The sequence below is a fragment of the Protopterus annectens genome, chromosome 4.part0 (assembly GCF_019279795.1).
Source record: "Protopterus annectens isolate FY-2018-M chromosome 4.part0, PAN1.0, whole genome shotgun sequence".
Classification (NCBI taxonomy): domain Eukaryota; kingdom Metazoa; phylum Chordata; order Ceratodontiformes; family Protopteridae; genus Protopterus; species Protopterus annectens.
The window spans coordinates 1,665,788,927-1,665,807,354 of NC_056733.1; the positions used below are offsets into that span (position 1 = coordinate 1,665,788,927).

The 18,428-nt window shown below is 38.0% G+C and overlaps 1 protein-coding gene across 2 annotated transcripts in view; it reads right to left on the minus strand.

The window, feature by feature from the left end:
* The window catches only part of PCDH1 (protocadherin 1), a 1,308,367-nt gene extending 1,291,755 nt beyond the window's left edge, over window positions 1-16,612 (minus strand). Inside the window, exon 1 of one of the 2 annotated variants that reach the window (XM_044069421.1) lies at window positions 15,247-16,612. The gene's annotated coding sequence lies outside the window, so the exon portion shown is untranslated. Of the gene's footprint in view, window positions 1-423; window positions 726-15,246 lie in introns of those variants that run through there. The other variant, XM_044069422.1, reaches the window with a different exon arrangement.
* Window positions 16,613-18,428: the final 1,816 nt, after the last annotated feature.

Here is an 18,428-nt window from a genome sequence, read left to right on the forward strand (position 1 = left end):
TTCTAATTCATCAAATGTAATTTCACAATTTTGCTACCTAAGCAAAACCAAAGGTGAAATATTTGACAATATTTCGCCAGATCATTTCCCTCTTTGAAAGAGCTGCAAGATATGCAAAGCTCGTGTTATTGTAAACAGCATTACCAGAATCACTATTTACAGATGGCTCTTTGGAAAAACATATTTGACTCTGAGTTATTTGCCAAAAAAGAGCAACTTTCATTCAGCTTAATAAGAAAAATTACTTCATTTTGATAAAAAGGCAGAGCAATGTTGTTAACTATACTCATGGAATATGCCAAAGCAATAAAATAACAAAACTAATAACATTAAAATAATTCCAAGCTACTAAGATTTTAAATATTCCTGCTCATCCATTTAAGACTGGGCTACTTATATTAAAAGTTGTAATAGAAACCTTACCTCTACTGCACCTTTAATCTTGTTCAATGGAAAAGGCCAACAGAAGATTAGTCAGAAGTTCTCACTTTCAACAAAAAAAATATGCACATTCCAGAATTATCAGGCTATCTTGGAATCTTTCAAAACCTCACACAATATGTTAACTTTTAATAGATAAATGTGTTGTGTATGTGTGTGAGATGACAGCATAAGGAGGCAGTACCATGCACCGAGAAGCAGTGAGGAATTACATCTGGCCTGTAAGTAACAGCGTCTAATTGCTTTGGCCTGCTAACAAAAAAAGAAGACAATGCAAAGCTGCACCTGTAAGAATACTAACCCACCTACATACCTTTCTGTATAAATCATAAATCTACATCCTTAGCTGTTTCCTTAATGCGTGCTAAAAACAGTCTTAAGATATTTCACCTTAACTAATATAAGATTTGATTTGCTTTGTATCTTAACAGTTTAAAAAAATGTATTCTGGAATACAGAAAAGAAAACTAGTTTTGGAGCCCAGCTCTTCATGTTACAAATTAGTTAATTCAGCAGTTTATCACTTCTTTGCCAGTAACATGAGTAAATGTATTTGTAAAACTAAAGATGATAACCAGTGAAAAGTTGTTGCTTTACATAAAACTTTGCTCATTAAAATATTTAATTGTAATTTGATTCATGCTTTCAAATGCATGGAAACATTTAATCAGCCTAAACCTTGCTAAACAGTGACTCGTTAACAACCCCTCCAAAAAGGAAGAAAGCAAATATGTAATATATACTTCAAAACAAAAGGAATCTTAAAGCTGTGGTTAACAGTAAGCATATGTAATCTACTAGAAATGCTGTATTAAAACCACACAAATATCAGTAAATGTTTTTATTGCTTTTTATTTCCTAGAACATAAATTAATAAGTATAACACTGACTTATTTATCTCAGTCAGCAATGCTATGCACAAAATTCTGTACAGAACCAGGATGTTTTTCTACACACTACATACATATATATATATATATACATACATATATATATATATATATATATATATATATATATATATATATATGTTTTTTTCTTTGAAAGTTACAACTACAAAATATTATTTTGTGTAGAGAAACCCTTCAAACGTTTGCTATGCAATGCCTTAAATGCTTTATATTTCCAAGTACGAATACGAAGCCTCCTTTATGGGCAAGCACTGTCTACATAATATATAAATGAAACAAAGGGAGTGAGAATAAATTATTACTATGGAAATTTTCCTTCAGCATGATCACACTAATAATGTCATGCTGAAGCAGCAAAGAAACAGAACAAGACTTGCAGCAGCTACAGACTTTCTATGAGGTAAAATAAGAGGTTAAATGAGGCAGGGTGAGTGCGGGGTAGGAGGATTGGCATGTATGTGTTGAGGGCTGGTGGCTCAAAAGTTAAGGATTTTAACTCCAGGGTTATTCAGTCCAGACCACAAGTCCACTGCTTATCCTCTCTATGCCTTTGTAGGTTGTCTTTGGGTACTCTGGTTTCCTAACATTTCACAAAATACATACTGTTGCCGAAGGATTGGTATGTACGTGTTGGGGGCTGGTGGCTCAAAAGTTAAGGATTTTAACTCCAGGGTTATTCAGTCCAGACCACAAGTCCACTGCTTATCCTCTCTATGCCTTTGTAGGTTGTCTTTGGGTACTCTGGTTTCCTAACACTTCACAAAATACATACTGTTGCCCCCCCCCCCCATTTACCCTGGATCATGGCTGTAAAGGGTACAGGGTGAGCCATTTCACTTACTAATCACATCCTTTCTAACACATCTTACATTGCCGAGTGCAACATTCACCCCCCCCCCCAAACCTGAGCATCTTTAGCTTGCTACATCTAATATTACACACTACAACTCAGTTAATCCAGCAATTAGTCAGGATAAATCAATCAAGTTAAATCTGTGTACACTGCATTTTGGCTACATGTGCTATTGTTGTTTTTTCAGCCAAAATTGCTAAAAAATTTAATAAATTATAAATACACTTACTTTTGTACTCATAATGCATTGCTATGTTACTTTAGTTCTTAACTGTAGTGCCTTTCTCTACAGAATTATGCCCCCCACCACCCCGCATCAACAAAGTTTTTGCACCAAGGTGTTTAGTTTCTTGCCACACCAAGAAGACCTACCAGTAAATGAAACTGGTAATACAGTAAAATACTCTTAGTGATTTTGTATGTGTCCTGTAATGAACTAGCATCCTGTTCAAGAATGGTTCCATGTGTTATTCCAGCTTCGTGCAAGGCTAGGATCTAGCTCCCTTATGACCCTCAGCAAGATAAATGAGATATTGAATAATAATTTATTACATGTTGCAATTCCTCAGCTGATGACATGTCACAGGGTAATCAAACCTGCTAGATAGTACTGACGGAAACAGGCAGCAAGAATGTGTTGTGGCAAGGCAGGCAGCAAGTTAGATGAATGGCCTGAGAAGGAACGGAGGGGACAATAAGAAAAAGTGACCACAACCCCTTGCTCTGGCACAAACAGAATACCTGCTGCAGCTTAACCATGGGCAACAAGGCTTACAGCCAGCTGCTGGAGTGCAAATGTTCAATCACCTTACCAAAACTGAAAGAGGAAGGCACATTTCTGAAGAGGAAGACTATCAGATGAGAGTATTCGTGCCTTTTCTGATGTGACTTGACCATATTATTATCATAAATTCATGGGATGTGATTGGTGTTAAGCCTCCCAGTGAAGAGGGCTCTCACTCATTCTGGTTTCTTTCATGGAAAAGATGTCATCTAGTTCCTTTCATTTTGCTGCCATTCAGTAAATCTGATTTTTTAAAGGTGACCAGCACCATGATTCTGCACACCACGCTGACAAACTGAACAAGTGCACACGACACTGACAAACTGAACAAGTGCATACTACACTGACAAACTGAACAAGTGCACACGACACTGACAAACTGAACAAGTGCACACGACACTGACAAACTGAACAAGTGCACACGACACTGACAAACTGAACAAGTGCACACTGCTTCAGGCTGAGCTACTTAAACAATCATGTACAGACTAACCACCAGAATATTGTCAACAATAACATCTCTCTATATATTTGATTTTGGTCATCACAAGGCAACAGCCTTCAAGCCAGAATTTGTCAAGTGTGCTCTTATCAGGTTATCACCTTGATACAAATCAAAATGTTTGAACAATTGTGTTCACATGTACAGACACTGAAGCAACTTCTGTACCACAATGACAATTACATCAGATAGGGAATGAGAGTCACACAAACCTCATTAGGATTCCTTCGGCAAAATACACTACAGACGCAGACTTCCAGTAGCAGTAAGGCTTTCCAGACAGCTGTACTCAAGAGACACTCAAATCAGAATGACAGAGGACACAGATCAAGTTGAAAAGCCATTGAGCAGAAGGTTTAATGGACACTACTTCAGAGGTTCGACTACTAAGTGAGGTAATCAAAAACCTGCGCTACATAAACGTTAATCATATACAAAAGTGGATACCACAAGTATACATGTCATCTACATACTTAACTACCATGTGTTCCAATACCATGCCAATTTGTCAGAACCCCCCCCCATAAGAATGCCATAAATACATTTTATCAACAGGAACATGATTTTGTTTTTGTCTGTACTCGGTTACTTACATTTTACATTTATTACAGTCTTAGCCATAAATGAGCTCCAAATCAAATGCTTTGGTTACTTCATATTGTACGGCTCCTAAGGAACTATGCAGACAAATAGGCTGAACACATCATAGAAAAGGGTTTTATCAGTCAAGATGCATAAAACAAGACTGATCAATAAAAGGCGAAAGTGCCTGGTAAGTGAGAAAATGAATTCTAATGGCTCCGCTGACTTCAGTGCAGTTCAGACTGCATACGGCTGTAGCTGTCTACACAAGTAAAGCAAAAGCACATATTGAAAGGAAACTGCCTAAACAGACAGACAGACAATTAGGTTTATGTACATCTGAAGGCAGAACAGTACTTCTGTCCAAATATCGGCACAGTGAAAATGTATTGTTTTTCCTGAAACCTGTACATAAAGTGGCATGACAAGATAGATGAAGATATGCATGTTTCAGAGATGTCATTCAATACAAAATATATCTGAAATCAAACAATTTACTAATCACATTGCAATGATTTGCTAACTTGTTTTACACACCCGATTAATGAGAATATTAAAACTGTTGCATTTTATAGTTATTTTTGTTTTCCCCTTACATTTTTATATACCTTTCTCTCTTTACATACATATATATATATATATATATATATATATATATATACACACACATATATATACATATATACACATGTGTGTGTATATATATATATATATATATATATATATATATATATATGTGTGCACACACACACACACACACATGTATGCGTGTGTTATTAAATGTAAAAGTGATACATTTAGAATTCTTCTCTCCTATTTTGAGACTGGATTTTGTGTTTGCGTTGCGTTTACCTTTTAGTCTGGCTTGTGGCTTAAGGGGTTGTGTATCAGCCCACTAACTTTGTTAATAAACAACCAAACTCTTAATAAAGACACACAAACATACAAACACACATTTGGCCATCTCAGAAATAAAGAATTATAGTTAATTTTTGGAAGACGTAAAATGAAAGATAAAGAATCATACTACGATCTAGATGCAGACAAACCTAAGGCAGACAGGACTACAACAGATTTAACAATGTAAATTATACCACTCAATTGTCCACATTTTCACAGAATGTTCAGATTTTTGCCTCATATTTTTGGTCTGCTTCTCATAAAATCTGTGGTTTTTTGGCAACTTACTGGGATGATCTGAGGACTGAAATCACTAAATAATGACATACATTTGAAGTTCAGACCTGATATTTTTCAGAAAAATACACACTAACACAAATCATGTTATTCTAACAACATTGTAAGTTTATGAGCAATATTTAAAATGTGTCCCTATTTTTGGGCCTTTGTTTCCTTATTATATCAGGCTTTGTCCCGACTTCTTGTGCTAAGAGGTTGAGAGGCATGATATAAATACAATAAATAATATTATTTTAAAATATAAATGTTGTTGAAAGTCATTAAAATTTATGTAAATTAATGCCATTTGTTATGTTTTGGAAAATATTAAATACTACTTTAAAGTATAAAGCATTTGAGTCATGTATGGCAGGCTGACTTTCTCTGGACTGATTAACTAGACAGAAGAATATAGCACATAAAGAATTCCTGCTGTGAAACATGAATGCATATCACAAACTTAACTGCAGCTGCAAACCTTCATGGGAGGAATTTTTACCACACAGTCTTCCCTCTTCTCACTATGATATACAGCTGTAAATGTGAATCTATCTCATTGGTAGTACAGTCTATCAGACAACAATGGCCAGATTACCATTCTGTTGACAGACTGCTCTAGATGTCCAGCCGCAGTTGTTCTTCCATACCACACACTTACACCTATGGCCAATGTATAGTGTCTGATCCACTGACAATGTAATACAGAGCACGCAGAGGAAACCCATGCAAACACAGGGAGGACATGCAGACTTCACACAGAAGGCAACCCAAATGAGAACTGAACTGGGGAACCTCTTGCTGTGATGTGACAATGCTACCTGCTGCGTGACTGTGTAAAACATTCAGTATATATTACTAAAAAATGACAAGTACTCGACAGAAAAGTGCAGAAGTTGTGAGAAAAGGGTGGTGGTGACCAAGTGGAAAAGACATAGTAGTAAAACTGCATTCCACTCAAAAAGATCCAACCACACACACAAACATGCCTTTGAAAAAAAAACTAACATACTGAAACACATACAAATGGCCCACCAGAGACATACAAGTGGCACAGCCTGCACAGTGTTGGTGCAAGCATACTGTGGCTGATCCCTCACATCCTAGTCCCCCCAGTTCTACTTAACCCACTTAAAAGAGAGTATATTACAATGTACCATGCACACACATAGGAACTCCATTCCTCTATTAAAAAATAGTGTCATGTATCTAGGTAAAATAAGCTTCAGCAATCCAGTCTTCTCCTCTCCTCTTGCATGCATTTCGTACATTTGTACTTTCTTCCTACATGCATTTCGTACATTTGCTCTTGCATGCATTTTGTACATTTGCTCTTGCATGCATTTCGTACATTTGTACCTTCTTCCTACATGCATTTCGTACATTTGTACCTTCTTCCTACATGCATTTTCCATACCTATAAGCCAATCTAACTGCATGGCATATTGCTGCCACTGACGAACAGGGGCATACAAATGCAAACAGTCACCAAGCAATACTAAAAGCATTTCAAAATGCCAACCATAACTTCAAAATTCCAGTCGCACACATATCTGCCCTGCAGTGCACAACAACCCACAGTGCTTACTTCTGTTATAATACTCAGCTTTGCTACTGAAAGAAAGCCTTCATCTTTAATGTTTTAGCCTATTGTTGAAATATGCTGTGCTTAGTTTTTCAATCACACTAGTACATTTCAAATATTTTATTAACAGCAGCCTGTTTTGGAGGAAGGAAAATTTCAACAGTACATGTGCCAAAGCTAAACAAGTCTACACAAACAAAAATCAGGGAAAAAGAATCCATACCAGTGTCAGACTTTACATATTCTGAAACCTGCATCATCAAAGAGAAAGGTTACCTAATTAACCCCTTTCCCCTAAGTGCTGAAATATGCACAGTTGCCATAGGTTAGTAGGCAGAAGCATGTGCAATGAAGACAGGTCAGCAATGAGGTAATGCATTGCCTACACTTGGGAATATAGCGAAGCATGGTTTCACTGAAGCACCAGCAGAGACAGGCACCTACATCAGAGAGATCACAAAGGTGAAATGATACAGACTGAAAGAGGCTGTCAGACACAAGCAACTGCCGTGTTGGCTCTCAGCAACAAGGTACCTGGTGTTTATGCAAGAACTTTAACAAAGGAAAAGGACTGGGCAAAGGCAACAATTTGAATGTGAGTAACTGCCTCTTTATAGCAAGCAAGCACTCTACCAAAGGTAAGAACTGTGCCTTATGTATAGTGCTAGCCAAGGTTGCAAATAAGCATGGGAACAAAACAAGCAGAAAACTGCAGCATTCTCTGCCCTCTGTGTGAGTACTACTTACTTCAAGTACCATAGGACTCATTAAACCTCAGTATGACAGATGCTAGCAGTACATTGTGTAGGCAGTGTACATAATTACTCTGAATGGGCTGTCCAACAATTACTCACTTCTGAGAAGTATATCACAACCCTGAGGTGAAAACCCCTTACAACAGCCTGTTATTGGAGGGAGAGGATCATGTTAAAGGTGCAGTTCACAACAACCTGCAACAATGATGGAAATTTTCAGTGTATTTAAAATAAAACCAATAAAGTCTGCAACATTAAAACTGCTACAAGTACACCCTTCCACACTAAGATTACTTGCACTATTTTATTTGCTAGAATTTTAATACAATAAGCAGACAACTAATGTGAGAACAAGAGCTGGCGGGGTGGGGGGTCACTTTATACCTGCTCTCCCTTAATTAAAACACTATACAACTTAAATTTATTTGTTAACCAGGACAGAGCACTGGCCCACGTGTACCATTTCAGGAATAGTCTTGGGACACAGAAACCACAAACAATAAAGAAGATATACTATAACACAGCAATATATATATATATATATATATATATATATATATATATATATATATATATATATAACTAAAGTAAGTGTAGATATGGATAGTTTTTAAAGGATGAACACTACAGGATAAAAGGGGAAGTGAAAGGAATACAAGGCATACAGGGGAGGGGATATGGACTCTGGAAAGTACATTGCATGCAGTTCTGTTGGCATGGAGTTTAATGTAAGATGATACCAAACTACAGTCAGAAAATAGAGGAGATGAAATAACAAATAAAATGTATACAATCTGCAAATATACACTCAGGAATAGTACAAAGACTGGTGATATTTTTTAGATTGACAATAAGCTTTATAGAATGCAAACAAGAAAGGACTGGACTGTTGGCACACTGGTCAATCAGGGTACACATGGAATACAAAAGGTGTAATACAAGACAAACACTATATCTCAAGCCAAGAAACAAACATTCTGTATTAGAAAGACAGGCAATAAATGAATAGTAATTAATTAATCTGATCAGTGCAATGCTAAATCCAATCTAGTACATTCTGGCTGTAATAAACTATACACATTTACAGCAATGCAGTTCAATAACAAAACAAATGCTGGCTTAACGGTTTTACGAGTCCACCATTCTGTACAAAAGAAGTTATAGCAGTATGGAAGGGTTTGGTGATACACAAGCTAGCAACACAGCCAGAGGACTAGAGGAAAAACACTACATGGTACATGCAAGAGGGAAGATTTGTCTGTAATAAATACAGGGAATTGGGATTCGGCCAAAGCATACACATAGCATGTATATAGAACTTAGGTCAATAACTCGGGGAAAGAGATAAGAACTAAGAAAATACTGAATTGGTTAAGTGGTCTTTATATGGAAAAGCTACACATCTTGCCAGACTGCTTGGTCTCAAGAGGCCACTTTAACTGTCCATCAGAGGTTAATGAAGTCTTGCTGCTTGTTCAGCGAGGTACGGTACAAAACATGCTACAGGCTTTAACCTGCAACACCAGGGCTGCTGGAATCCAGCCATTAGTTATCACCTCTGAATTCGGACCTAAGTGGTTTAACACTGCAGGCTTGGAGACTTGCTATTAAAATTAACATGGCAGCTGCAATTGATATACTTTCAGACTACAATGTCATAGGCTTCCTGAAACCACTAACTTAAGCGGTTGAGATGCTGATCTAAAAAGATGTGTGTTGAAAACACTACAGTCATACTGCCCTTTTATAAACAGATAGTGTCACACTAAAAATGAAAGCAAACAAAATAAATAGATTTTGAATAGACTGCAAATGTAAGGTAAGGGTCACAAAGTAATGTAAGGGGTTTACTGATGTACTCAAACAACAGTATACCAAGTGCCAGGGGCATGTGCTTCTAAACACCACCATAATACCCTATACCCAAAAGTGTGCACTCTCTCAATCTGAATAAAGCCTGTTACATTCTCCCCAGCATCTGATTAATCAGAATCCCCAGTGTTGTGTTTCTATGGTTAGTTTAAATATGTTAAACACAAAATCACCCAAATCACCTAGTATACAGGAGAATAAAAAATAGCCAAACAAGAAATAAAGTAATAGTTAACATACAGATTACAAACAGGCAATGCCAGGACTCTACTTCTATTTTACTTTAAATGGATGTAAAAACATTTTTTGTAAATAGACATGACTGTTTAGCCCAAGACATTCTGGAGTGAAATCCCACATTATACATTCATGTATATTAAAGTCACGTACCAAGAAAAACATAGCTTCCTAAGCTTACAATATACAAATTTATTAACTGAGGAGCTGCACATATTTGTGTAGTGATCAACACATCTAAAGGCCATATCTGGAGAAATAACATATACATGTAAAATCCCCTCATTCAGTGAAGGGTAGGTAAAAGAGTTTCAACCTAACAAAATCTGTTTATAAGAGGCTGGCAACCAAATACATTACAAGACATAAGTCATATAAGAAAAAAATGGTTTTAAGTTTTCTACTGAAAACCTTATATTTTATCATAGGAAAATGTGATTATGCATGTGGTCAGTGACTGTTATAATAATGCCTAAGCCTGTTCCTTACATCTACTAATACTATTTATGCAATTATCATATGTTGAAGAGTTATTTAATTCTACATTTGCATTCTGTCTCTATACTCTGTCTCATTCATTTGTTTTCTTTATTAGCTAATTACACTGTCATTTTCCCTAAATTTCTAATGAGACTTCTCTGAGTGACTCCACTGAAAATGGGCATCCCTGCCATTTCCTACTCAGCAAATTAAATTCATCCACATTCATCCATCCACAATCGCTTTTTCCCATTTTTATGCATGGGGTGAGGGTGTCTTTTCAACAGTGACAATCATCTAGAGTCAAGGCTAACACTGCTGGGTGGCTAGTCCTGCTGTGGTTGTACTTACATACCACGCGCTCACACAGTCACATCACACCCATGGCCAATTTAAAGTGTCCAGTCCACGTACTGCATATCTTTGGAATGTTGTGGAAACCAGAGCATCCAGAGGAAACCCAGACCAAAAGAGAGAGGACATGCAGACTCCACACAGGAGGCACCCCAGCTAAGAATCAACCTGGAGAACCTCTTGATGTGAGAAAACAATGCGATCTGCTGTGCAAATGAAAATAAATAATCTGAGAACATATTGGGATTTTGCTCACAGGCTACACTTCTGACAATAATTTCAACACACATGACATAAAATTTCTTCATGCCAAGCACTTAAAAATGATTATGTATTGCAAAACAAGCCAAACCTTTGCAGTCAAGGGTCATATGCTAGAGACAGTGTGAAAGGATACCCAGACAAAACCCTTTTTTTAAACATCAGCTGTAACACTGCTATCACAGCTAATTATGCACTGCACACACTGTCGGAGGGGTGGCATATGCAATCTCCCAACACCAAAGTTGCTCTTCTCCAGCAGTCGAGCCACTAAAACAGATGAGTAACTTCACACACTAGTTAGAAAATCACTGCCCAAGCTATCAGGTCTGTATATTTGTTAACAGATTTTCTATGCCACAATGGACAACCTGCATTAATAAAAATAATCCATGCTGCTAAGCCTAGTAGGATTTTTTTTTTTTTGTGAATAACTGCCAACACAAGGGAATGGTCTTCCTAATGGCAAGTACATTTACTCAAAGGAAAATACAGTTCTATTTATTTCCCTTATGTGATACACTATTATGTTGCCTTCCCTGAACCAAAAAGACTAGCTTGCAGAACAAAAGCTACAGGTGTTGTGAACCCTTCTACAACTGCCTATACTGAAAGAAGCCTGGTGATATATCATTGCTGTTAAATGCTCATAGCTTTTGCCTCACAGTATATTATTTTATGATTTTTGTATTATGAAATTTTAGTTTTGTACTTTTGCATTTTACTCTAGTCTACCCATTGCATAATTATTGCCTCATTTTTACACCTAATGTTTATCACTTCTATGACTACTGTTTCATTTTTTGTTGGTGCATAACCCTGACTGAAACTGAAAATGGTCCACCGAGATCGGTATTCTTAGAGCTTTGTATATATTTGTTTAGTCAGTGTCTGCTGAATCTCCACTGTATCAAACATTAATTCTAAAATTCAGAAGGCAAAAAAAAAAAAAAAAAAAAACAGCACAAACATTTGTTTTTAAAATCTGGCTTTTTGGGATATGCAGAGCCAATGCTAAGGTTACTGTTTAGCATATCAAGCTTGCAGTGTGCTAAACTGAACAAAGAATTTGCCAGAAATATGCCTGATAAGGGAAAAACAAGAAACTAATGTTTGCCAAGCAAAAAACTACCCATTCTGAACATCGACTGGTACTTGGGTTTCTACTCTTCTACTGCAAGAATATTGAGAAGACAAATACTGATTTTAAATAATTAATACTAGGGGAAACAACAATAAAAATAATAATAAGCAGCAAGTGAGGAAGGAAATAACCAACAATGCATACCAACCAGCTACTGATATAACGGACAACATTTTTGTTATTTAACATTTATTGACATTTGTTTACCGGGATAGTCCACTGGGCTGGTAAGAGCACATTTTCAGTGGAGACCCAGGGAGAAAAGCTCCACAAACAATATAAACATAGACATTGAACAGGATTTAACATTTGTAAAGTTCCATGAAACATGCACATGGAGAATTAATTAAGCATAGTTACAGTAAAGGTAAAATATGACTTGGCAATAGTTACAATAAAAACAAACTTATAATACAAAATAAGACAAGTCAAGTGTAAAAGGCTAACACTGTATAAACACTTATGCCATAAAAATAATAGGATACACACGGCATTACATAATTTGTAGTCATTAAAAATAGGTAAGAAGAACATACAGTGAATAAAAGAAATAGAAAATAGGGGAGTCAAGTTTTAAAGGGTGGTGGATTAGTGCAAGAAATGCACCATACACACTTCTTGGTTGACAGACACACAATAACACATTTCTTTCAGTGTATAGTACAGTAGCTATGCATAAGCTTGATGCGATGGTAGGGGGGATGGGTAATTCAACAAGAAAACGGATTCAGGGATAATTCACAGAAAGACTATTCTCTCAGCGATATGCGTATATTACTACTTAGGCAAACATGCACCCACATACATATAGACACACAAAAAGACACACACATATAGACAATAACACTGACTATGCATCTAAACAGCAATCTATAAGAATGTAGGTGTGGCCCACCTCGACAATTCAGTGTAAATTCTGTTCTTTAAAAAAATTAAAAAAAAAAAGCAATGCCCAACTTCCCCATAATTTACCTTCTAAATCTATGAAATCTATGTGGTTTTGAAAAAATGAAAAAAGGTTTGCTCTTCCTCCTTTACAAAATGAAACTTGTCAAAAGCTTTTATTACAAATATCTGAAAGGTGGTTATTGCCCACTTTCCCAACTCGCTTGTACTAAGCAACTACAGTCTGCTATTCAAAGAAAATACTACACTACCTTACTCAAGCCTCTTTAACTGTGGTGTGGCACCTTCCTTCCTAGCTCAGTAAGATTCACACCCTGTGATACTTTTGTTCTGTAGAGCCAGTCAACTTCCATGACAATCTTATAGTGGGAGAACTCAGAAAAGAAGGGAGGGGATGCTTTACCGTATAATTTGTGTATTCAGAGTTTCAAAGGGTCCATCATACTATTTGCTTGTCACAGAGACCACATCAAGTAAAACATTTTATGAGAAGATTTTGGTGCCTTGGGTGAGTTAGACCCATGTGAAAGGTCAGCATAATTTTCCTGTAATTTACCTTCTCACTGCCTCTCTGTCAAATGTGTTTACTGACAACCTCAATAATTTTCACTGTCTTTCAGGTGTAATACCATTTTTCAGTAACATTCTAAGAAACTGGAGAAGAAAAACTTTTGGACCACTGTAAACACAATCCTTTTTTTTCTCCATACAAAAGCCTAAATAAACATCCAATGAAAACTATAAATAAGCTTCCAGAGTAAGTGATACATGCACCCTAGCTGGCAGACGGGTAGACACACCCAACATCACAAACGTTCCCTGTATAAGGAAACTTTAACTTTTGCACCAAGGAATGAACAATATTTCGCTGCATGTCTACAGAAGATCCTTCACTTTCTGCTTTATTAATAAACTGGTTATATTTCCATTTTTTTTCTGGTAGCATTTGGATTTTCTTTGTCAGTATGACAGATCCCATGCTTATAACCACTCCAGTTGCCTTTGGTCGTGGACATGAAGGGATGTATTCAAGTCAACTTCCGCCACACTATCAGTGTGATAACAGGGTTTGTGGTGGTCTCGTGCGGGAAAAGGAAACTTCGCGGATGCTTTCTCCAGAAAAGCACCCCCTCCCCCAATGTGTAACAGCGGGCAAAATACAAATGCAAATTATCAAATAAGACTTTCTTCCACCATGAATCTTTTATTCACAATGAGCAAAAATAACTCAATGTTTGGAAGACTCTCAAGACACTTCTCCCCTAGGGTAAGGGGGGGGGGGTTATAGTGACAAGAAAATTGCACGCCTCCCGATATATATATATATATATATATATATATATATATATATATATATACACACACACACATATATAATGTGTGTGTGTGTGTGTATACATTAATACTGCTAAAAAATAAAAAAAAAAACTCTTCTACTTGTTAAACAGAGGCTCTGTGTCGCACTGTGTCCATCTGAAATGCTAGTAATGCGGGGATTACCCCATAATACTAACGTGAAAGTTATCATTCCTTAAACTTGCTGTGTATGTACGAAGGAATGGACTAGCCACTACCTCCTCCTCATAGCCGGAGATAGAAATTCCCGCATCTCAAACGAGCTTATACTATATCACATCGAACATTTTTTTACGATTAGAGCGAAATCATGGAAAATGTTTTGGTGCAATCTTTATAGGATTTGTAGAGAAAATCATTGCCCCCCCTTCAAAGGACACACACAGCAACTGAAGTCCCCACCCCAGCCGTTTTAGGACAATTGACAAGATCCCTTTGGTTACATGTTAATCATTACTCCCAACAAGTAAATAGTCTTTACGTTGTTTCAGATGGGACTGGGAATTGTGCACCTCTTTCCACTCGTGCTAGGCAGTTTGGGGGGGGGGGGTGGGGGGGGCACACTTTACCCTTTAGTTCCGGTCACTTTCACACATTGCAACGGATGACCATGGGTAACACAACTTTCTGTCTTGTTGGCTTCGTGCCAGTTACTAATCCCGTTGCAGTTAAGCAAACAAAATATTAACGTTAGTTGGGAGTTCAAGAAACTAGGTTCGGATCGCAGTACCTCCTACAACAAGAGCTAAAGGGAATCAACAAACAGTGCACAATATAATCCCAAGTGTTGATGAGGCACGCCCTTTCCTAGAACCTGGGTTACTGTACCCCCAACCACCGCAGTAACTGACAGCTGTACAGATTTATTCTCAAGCATTGATACAGAAAGGTAAGTGTTATTTCAAGGACTGCAACAGACACCCCCATCGCATGTGTGCATGCACATACATACACATACACTTGTGGTACTGGACTTCAACCCTCCTTCGGCTATTAGGCACTGAACTACAATTCTGAGCTCTGCTCTTGCATTAATGCATGTCTTACCTCTGCTCAGCCTGCGAGTCCTTTGGCGACCGGCTTTCGCCGCTCTTCTGTGAATATGGTGGAGCTCTTCAGGAGGGTTGCTGGTTCTCGGTCTGCCCTTCCACCTTGCTTAAAATGGGGATCAGTTAGCACGAATTGCTATTTCCAATCAGGAACCGATCAGCACGTGTGGGAAGACACCTCAAAGGAGCACAGGAAGGCACCAATTAAACCCCCCGAGCAACACAAGTCCATTCAGCGTTACCTCGACTATTCCGCAGAGCAATCACCCCCTACAGACAGCCAGTTCATACATTAAACTTGAAATGCAAAGCACCGCGAGCCGATGGATGCAAAATCCGTGACAAATTTGTCTGACCAGTACGCTAGGATTTTCAGTCTGCAAAACATAACATATACTGCACTCAGTGTCTCTGGCTGCGGTAGAAATGGATACGTGATGGTGAGGCGTTAGAAGGCAGAAGTGATTAAAATGGCAAATGTATTCAAGTCAAGACATCAAATCGGTAACAAAAATCATCGTATGCATCTAGGGATGAGGAATGACTCAAAGGTAGTGACCAATTCAGCCCAGTGGCGTTGTTCCGGGTGCATCTCGGAGGGGATGAGGGCTGTTTAATGAGGGGCAAGTAGCCAATTTTTTTGGAGAGGGTGCAGCTCTTGGCTACCGAAAGACAAGTACTTTGTAGCAACTGGGGGGGGGGGTCAAGATGATGGGCTAGCGAAAATCCCTGCCTTTGAAATCAGCAGCAGATGTTGTTTGCAACTTGTCCTCCATTTATGTAACCAGTCTTATTCCATCTCACTCCTCGGTTGTAGCCCCACTCGTACTGGCCTCCAACAATAAGGGGGCTAACCCAACAGTGTAATCCTTTTTATACAACAAGAAAACCAACAGTGACAGTCACCAAATAAAAAAAAATGTTGCAGGGCAGGTGGAGCTGTTGACAGGTTGCTTCTTTTTAAAAGGATCTCTTAAAAATATATGCTCAGTTTCAGATCCACTAACACGCAGCCTGTTATTTAATGTTGCAGATCCTTCACCTTGTTTCTCTAAAAAAAATTATCATAATAATACTGCTCTCGACTACCGTGTAGTTTCTCTGACCCTACAAGCTCCCTTGTGTTCTGAAGTGAAAGTCCCTTTTTTCCAAAGTCAATGTGCAAGGATGCCGGAGACCCACAAAAACTGCAGAGATTATTGGAATCCTAAAGGTTTATGATCACCATCAGCTACTTTTGTGGTGGAGATGCTGTTCCTCTGCTGGTTAGCTTCCTCGGTGCGATGTCGGGGCTCCTGTTGCTTCTCTAGACACCTCTCTGATTCTGTAAGCTGCTCAGCTAGCTCTGTGGAACTATGTGCCTGAGAGAGCCGTGAGGAGGAAAAAAAAAAAGGAAACTAGGAGGAGCTACAAAGGGCCAGGCTTATCTCTCTCTCTCTCTCTCATTTCTGTTACGTCGGATTTCCAGCTCAACCATAGGGTTACTTAAGGATGGACCTGGGTCATTTTAAAGTAATAACAAAACACTTTCTTTTGGGGGGCGGGCGTGATTTTAGCATCCTATTTTTTGTAAGAGCAGCACAGTAGCACGTGAAATAGCTCAGCTCAGCATTCTCATTGTTGTGGAATCTGTTATCAAAATTGACTTTCTGTCATCACTGGAGGGTTTGGTTAATAATAAAATGTTCTCCGTCGTCCCCCTCTAAATATAAGGATATTCAGAATACAGTTACGCAATTAAATGGGGGATATCCATCTAATATGTATTTAAAGGTTTTGCTCTTCCTTAGGTCGCTTTAACCAGCTATCTAGAAAATCAACCTTCTGCGTCTGAGGTTAAAAACAACTTTTTAAGCCCCCCGACCCCATCCATAACCTCCGTACTCTGCGACCTTTGTGGTGGAGAGCTAGTTTGTTTAAAACAAGTTTCATAAATGTTTTTCAAATCCATCTAAAATGTTAGCATTTCAAAAGTGAGAACCGTCACCTAGGTAAGTGTCATTTAATGGTTAACTTACTGGAGCGACCACCTTTGACAACCAGCAGATGGTTTTGTACTCCCATCACTTTCGCTTGGAAGGTCGTGTGGAGATAACTTTGATGGGAAAAAAAAAACTCAGGAATGCGAAGAAACTAACAGAAGCCCCAGCAATTCAGCGGGAGAGGGGATGAGTGGAAACAGTTGCATTGTCAATAAAAGACAGACGCTTCTCTTGAGTAATGTTATATGCAAGAATATTTAAATAAGGGACCCTACAAATTGTTGCACCACACTATTGCCAACCTGAAACGGAGGTAGTAAAATACTACCTAGGGATTAAGAACGGAAAGCCCGGCATACCTCTCAACTGTCCAAATTTTCGCCTCTTATTTTCAGTCTAGTCCTCAAAAAATGTGTGGTTTTCTGGCAGATAACAGAGGATTGGTGCCACTAAATAATGACATATTTGAGTTTCAGACTTCCTATCCTTCAGAAAATGCACGCTAACACAAATCATGTTATTGTTGCAACTTCACAAGTTTATATTTCAGCTCTCTCATTATTTTTGGTCCGTTGTCTCCCAATTATTTTAGGCTCTGTCCAGATCTCTTGCATTAAGTTTGAGAGCTATGCATGACGCAGACTTGCAGCCCACAGATGTGTAAGAGGTGATGCAGTTGCACACAACCATTTGAAATGGGAATCACAAGAGGTGGAACTTGCATCCCACCTGTACTTCATTCATTTACTTTTCCATTATTCTGCCTGCATATTTTTGTGAAATATGGAACACTTATTTATTTGTTCGTCTGGATTTGTTTTAGCGGGTAGGGCGCTTATCCCAGTCAACCAATTCAGTCTCAGGCCAAGGCGATAGGAACAAAATATTGATGGAGCATCTTAATTAACTGCACTTTGTTCACCAATAAACTTGGGCTACAGGCCCTTTTCAGCCATAAACCGCACCCCACGGGTACAGAGAAAGACAGTTACTGGTATAAATTATGACAAACTCTGAATTAGCAATACATATTACAGTAGCAGTTATTGTATTTACAATGAATTACAGCAGCAGTTACTGTATTTACAATGAAATGTATTCACAATGAACACGTACAATATTTCTAGTTAGAAATTAATTCAACATTGTTAAAGCACATACAACACGCTTATAAACAAGACTGACTAGTGTGTGAGGT